This window comes from Psammomys obesus, unplaced genomic scaffold, assembly GCF_907164565.1.
Source record: "Psammomys obesus unplaced genomic scaffold, mPsaObe1.curated_primary_1811, whole genome shotgun sequence".
Lineage (NCBI taxonomy): Eukaryota > Metazoa > Chordata > Mammalia > Rodentia > Muridae > Psammomys > Psammomys obesus.
The window spans coordinates 964,132-970,131 of NW_026591086.1; the positions used below are offsets into that span (position 1 = coordinate 964,132).

Sequence of the window (6,000 nt, forward strand, 5' to 3'; positions counted from 1 at the left end):
GATCTCCTGTAGTCCAGGTTGAACTTGAGATCACTAAGTAGTCAATGATAACCCTAAGCCCTGATCTTCCTGCCTCCCTCCCCTGTCCTGGGATTACAGGCCTGAACCCCATGCCAGGATTTCCTCAGTACTCTCCCTCTCCCTTCCCAGTGTTTGCGAGCTCTTCAGTCTGTCAAGGGCCAAAGATTGAACATGGCCTTGGATTGTTAACTCCTCTATGCTGGCTACTTCTCCCTCGGTATTTCTTTGCTGTCTGACCTGGCCATCCTGGCAGGTTTTTCTGATGCCACATTTTTGCCAAACTGCCCTTTCTGCCAGTTCTGCCAGTTCTGCCCTTTCTGCCCGGCATGCCCATCTATCCGGCGAAACTCTATTCCCTCTCTCAAAACCCAGCTCAAGTGACATATCCACTAGGATGTCTGTCCTTAATTTGGGGTTCACAAATGGCTTCAAGGCATATACACAATAATATACCTGGTAAAGTTTTATGAGAAGAAAAAAAAATTTTAACTGGATTCTCAAAGTAGCCCATGATCTATTCTAAAGGAGGTTAGGGGAGAAGGTGGGGTGTTTCCATGTCCACAGATGCAGTCTGAAGATGGACAGTCAACCAGTGGGTAATCTTTGGGGTTCAGTGTGGAAGTCTAATATATCTTTGAAACTGCCCTTGAAGCCCTGAGAGAGATGAACTCCACTGAAAGTCACAGCCAATACTCACCTAGCACCCACTGTATGCTGCCTCTTTTTCCAAGCCTCTGCAACCTTCATTGGCTCACTGAGTCCCTTAGCCAACTCAGCCTTGAGAAACTGTTGCATTGAAATGTCAGGCAAAGGCAGCGGAACTGATGGCAATGCCCCAGAAGGCGGAACAGGCAAGAGAGGGTTAAGTTTGGGAGAAACAAAGGTCAACAGTGTGGGACGGAGAATGTTGTTAAGATGAGGACTGCGAAGTGCCATCTTTTTAATGGAGATGCTGAACTGAGGCTTTGACAGTGGTGTAGTGGTGAGAAGCACATGAGATTGGCTCAGGGAAGGAGCAGACGCTGAGGAAAGCGTGAGAGCTGAGATATCTGTCTAGAAAATTATCCAGCAAAATGAGGCATTGAAAAGGCAGTAGCCAGAGGGGCAAATAAGGTGAATTCCCTAGTCAGGGCTCTGACTGAACAATTGCTGTTCGTAGAAAGAATTCTACTGCAAGGGAACAATAAAGATGCGGGGGGGGGGGGGACAGATTTGACCATACCGTACAGCTACGTTCTGAGAAGGAGGACTTCAGACCATATATGGATGGATCAGCTTTGGGTAGGAGAGGGACAGAGAGAAAAGAAGATAGGACCTCTGTTCTGTTGTGTAAATACAGTGCACAGAATGGAGATCTGAAATGGATTTTGGATGGGCAATGTTGAATGGGAGCTTACGGGGAGGCAAGAGTTGACCTGCTGCTTCTTTCCCTGCAGCTTAGGCTCAGACAGAGCCCCTGGCTGCTTGTGCAGATTGGGAGAAGGGTGTTATTGCAACCTGTATGTGCAGGCCAGAGCACAAAGCAAAAGACTTTAGGTTATTGCTTAGGTCAATTGTCCTATGTAATCGGAGAGAGGGTTCTAAGAAACTCCGTGGGTCCTGTTGGCAGGCTGGGCAGGTCATTTTGGAAGTTAGAGTTAGCCTGCTTATATTCAAGCCCTGGCTCCTCTTAGGACGTGTGAAACCAGGAGCCAGTTGCTTAACCTCTGTGCCTTCAGTTTCCCCCTCTATACGATGGAGACAGTAATATCTCTCTGAAAGAGTCGTTGTGAAGATTAAATGAGTGTGCTCATTTCCAGCTCCTGGAGTGTGCCTGGCATCAGTCAGCCTGAGCCCAGGAGGATTTCTCATCATACTGTTATGACAAAGAACCCTCCAAATGGCAAACTTGAGAATTTTATAGACTAGCAATTGGTGACGTCGTGAGCACAGATTCTTCTTCTGTTTTGTTTTCAGAGTCTTATTATGTGACTTAGGTGGCCTCCAATTTAAAATGCCCCTGCCTCAGCCTCTCAAGTGCTCGGATTACAGGCATGTGCCCCTACACCAAGCTCCACACATTCTTCATATCCAGCACAGTAGATAGCAGGTGCTCTCACACATCTTAAGGAAGCTGGTCATCGTCACTGAGAGCATCCGTGCCATGCCTCGGTATTGTGTTATTATTGTACAAACAGGGTGCAGCAGCTCCGTGGGTATGCCGCCCACTGGTCTGCAGTCCAAGTCTTCAACATGCCTTCCATCTAGTAACTTCAGCCCCTAAGGAGCCATTCCCTCCATAATCAGTCTTTGTTTTCTTTCGGAGGAAATGCCACCTTTTCCAACCTACCTACCTACCATGGGCCAAGATTAAAGAAAGGTTAGTGTTCTGTGCAAACGATGTCATGTGGAGCTCCACTGGAAAGCGAGCCTGTTCTTCTGTCTGCTGTTAGGAGAAACGAAGCAAGCCCCTGCTGACACTGGCAAAGCAGCTTATGGCATGGAATTTCTTAACAGAGGGACAGGAAGTTCCTTGAAAATACAAACAAAAGCCAGTGCCAGAAATGGCAATTTCATTAGTGAGTCTCCTCTTCCCTGCCACCTCTAGTGAGTTGTTTTCCTTCGGTAGCCTGGTCCAACATCTCTACCTCTCTGTCGGCAGTCACTGACCATCTTCTGGCCCGTGGCAGTGGCACATCTTTTAGAGAACTATATCCAATACTCCACTTCAGCCCAAGAAAAGAGGCAAGGACTGAGAAGTGAAACAGCGAGATGGGAGAGAAGAGGTAGAATGACATTTTTAATGGGCCAGCACTTTTCAAAAAGGAAATCTTATACAGAGAACAAGATGACCTTGCAGTCCTGTAGTTTTTGTCCAAGGCTAGTTAGCTCTGTTACCATGGTATTCAGTTTAATGCACTGAGAATAAGCAGAGAAGTCCATGACACAGTGAGCCGTGCACTTCCAGCAGCAGGAAGGTCAGTTTCACAGAAAGGCCAAGATCAGTTGTTAGGCCATAATTTTCCTGGAAAGAGAAATTAGAAAGATACTTATTTTAATAAAATGAACATATGTGCAAATTCCCCGGTAGACCTCCAGCAGTAGTGTGCTATCTTAATTACGGAATGCTTTCCCATATAATCCCAGTGTAATCAAGACATTAACACACAGTCTGGATCACAAGTAACTTTTTATTGTTAGCACAGATATTCAATAAAAAGAATATTTGGAAATAAATATTTGAGATATTTGGAAATATATATATATATACATATTCATTTATATCATGTGTGAGAGAATAAGCCTTGTGTTATTATATGTCATCTAGATTATAGGATCAAGAATTTACATGTTAAAATTCCTAAGTTCACCTTTCATACTTCATCCTGGAAGGCTTGCATGTCATGTGCAGAGCTAGGAGGAGAATGCTTTGTGATATGAGAGCAATAATCAGAAATCTCAAACTGTCCCTACCCACCGTAAATAAGCTTGGGGAGCACAGAGTCCTTCAAGCAGTATAGTCAAATATCTGATTGTTTTCTAAAAGCATCTTAATCTATTTCTTCGAGAAGCCCTCTTAAGCCTTCAGTTTGTCTTTCATTAGCAAGACTGTTAAATAATCCCATTTAGAATGTGAGCTACGGAAGTAGAAATACCTCGACCCTCTGTCTGCATTCCCAATCGTGGTAATTTTTCTAAGGACAAGCAAATAAATATAAAGCTTTACTCCTAAGTATCTCAGTAGCTATTTCTGATGAGAAGGGGTTGAGTGAATTCCTTGCCTTGCTTCACCTAAAGCGGTGGCTGCAGGAGCTGCACGTTCAAAAGCTTTAAAATGGAAAGGGCATCTCAGAGCCGTTATCTCTATCGTTACGGCAACTGTGCAAATTAGAGCCCAAGGCTGGAGAGCAAGGTGAAACTTTAGATGCCTCCTCTGTTTGATTGGTTTTAATGGGATGAAGGCCGCAGGGCTGGGCAGAGACCACCCTTCATGAAGAAAGGGGTCTGTGTTTTAAAAAGTGAACATGGATGTCACTGAAACTCAGACATATTGGAATGGTGCTGTGCAGATTGGCTGCTGTGTGGTGGAACTGGAGTTCCAAGTCTGTCAGAGACTGGCTAGTAGGCCAGCCTAACCCCAACATTTGCTGTGAGCCTCGGGAGATTACTGGAACCTCGTGGAGGGATGTCCTTTTATGCTAGCACTTATCCTAAAATACTACCAACGTACTTCAATATTCTTAACTGGGGTTTCAATGTAATATTCATTCTACGGCCATATCCATCTGCCTGCAGATCTTCACAGCTCCTGCCTGCGTGAATATCATCTTTGGCAAACCCTAGCTGAGAAGACTGCCACATTTTGCTAGAGTAGGCATGGTAATATTACACTCCCCATGTCATATTTGCAATCTGGAAAGATGACTGTGGCATGGTAGAAGAGCTTTGCTATCAAATCTACTGCAGCAAATGCTTGCCGGGCATTCACTATACTTTATATAGTTTTATTTTTCAGTGTCTTCCTAATGTGTTGCTTCTGCTCCGTCTGGCACCAGAAAGAGTTTAAGGTGCCAGTGCCGGGTGCGGAAATCCTGGCTTTCAGGATGTCACCAACCCCTGATGCTTTCATTCCCTTCAGACAGTGTGGCACTAGGCCCTAGCCCAACCCATCCTACTTTCTAGCTTGCTCATTACCCATCCACTCCGCCCAGTGGCTCCAAACCCTGTCATTCCTCACTTCCTGGTCTCTTTACACGTAGTGTCACTTTCACTTCCTAGTTGGAATGTGACTAGATCAGCTGACTTAGAACTGCCTAGGAGACACAGCCCGGGGTGTGTCAGTGAAGATGCTACCGGAGAGGTTCATTTTGAGAAGACCCATGCTGAATGTGGGCGGCATCATCCCACAGTCTGAGGAGGAGGAAGTGAGCTGAGCTGCAGCATTCCTCTCTCTCCACTTCCTGTTTGTACACAGTTTGACCGGGTGCCGCCTCCCTTTCTTTCCCACCTCAAACAGAGCCCTTCCTCCCTTCCTCAAGTTGCTTTCATCAGATGTTTGTCACCACAACTAATATGACAATTAATAAAGTAGAATTTGGTGCTGGTGAGTTCAGTTTATAAAGAGATATGTAAATCCCCACAGCAGTTTCCAGTTTGAAACATCCTCAGTGCTTTAGACTCTTAAAACATTTCGTTTGAGAATGTCCTTTTCCTTCCATTTTATTCTTACGCATAAATCAGGGCGTCATCCGGTCTGAGCACTGTAGTAATTTTAACGCATGGAAGGTAATTTTAGAAATAGTTTTATATGCGATTTTAAAATGTGGTAAAGAAAGGCAGCTGGAGACTGAGATGATAAGAGGAGTATATACCTATAAGGACAAACAGTGTAAACACAGTGTTGTGGTTTATTTGCATAACTGCATCCCCTAAGTACAGGCACATAGGCACTGTGAATCCCTGCATCCTTAGGGATTAAATTTCTACTGGAGAATGACTTCAGGGTGCAAGAGCATCAACAGCTTCTATACAAAATGCTTGCCAAAGGGAAAATTGTCAACAACGCCTTCCATGGAGTAGGAACTTAGCATACCAGGCAGGGCAGGTCCTTGGCAGGATTTCCTTCTCATAGTGACTGGCTGCCAACCACCACGTTCTGAGCATAGAGCCCACATGGATCACTTCTCCTCAGCTCTCCCTCCCCAGCACAGCCCACACCCTGTGACTCTCCTACCCACCAAGCTTAGGAACAGAATCAACTTATGTGCCCTGCGCTGAAAGTCCCTGCTGTAATGTGGACATGCCCCTACTCCCCAGCCAGGTTCTATCCTCTTTCTGCACATCAGCAAAGAAGCCACACCCAGTGGTGCTGGGTAAACAATGAAAAAGGGCTCTTTAATGGGAGTGCAACCTTTTTGGGGAGTTGTGATTCTGTCGGAGGCTTTCTCACCAGAGATAGATAGATAGATAGATAGATAGATAGATAGATAGATAGATAGA

The 6,000-nt window shown here is 45.2% G+C and overlaps 1 protein-coding gene across 1 annotated transcript in view; it reads left to right on the forward strand.

Annotated features, from left to right (window-relative positions):
- Positions 1–6,000, forward strand: part of Fam124a (family with sequence similarity 124 member A) — a 52,386-nt gene that overhangs the window by 1,927 nt on the left and 44,459 nt on the right. The gene's annotated exons all lie outside the window — the stretch shown is intronic.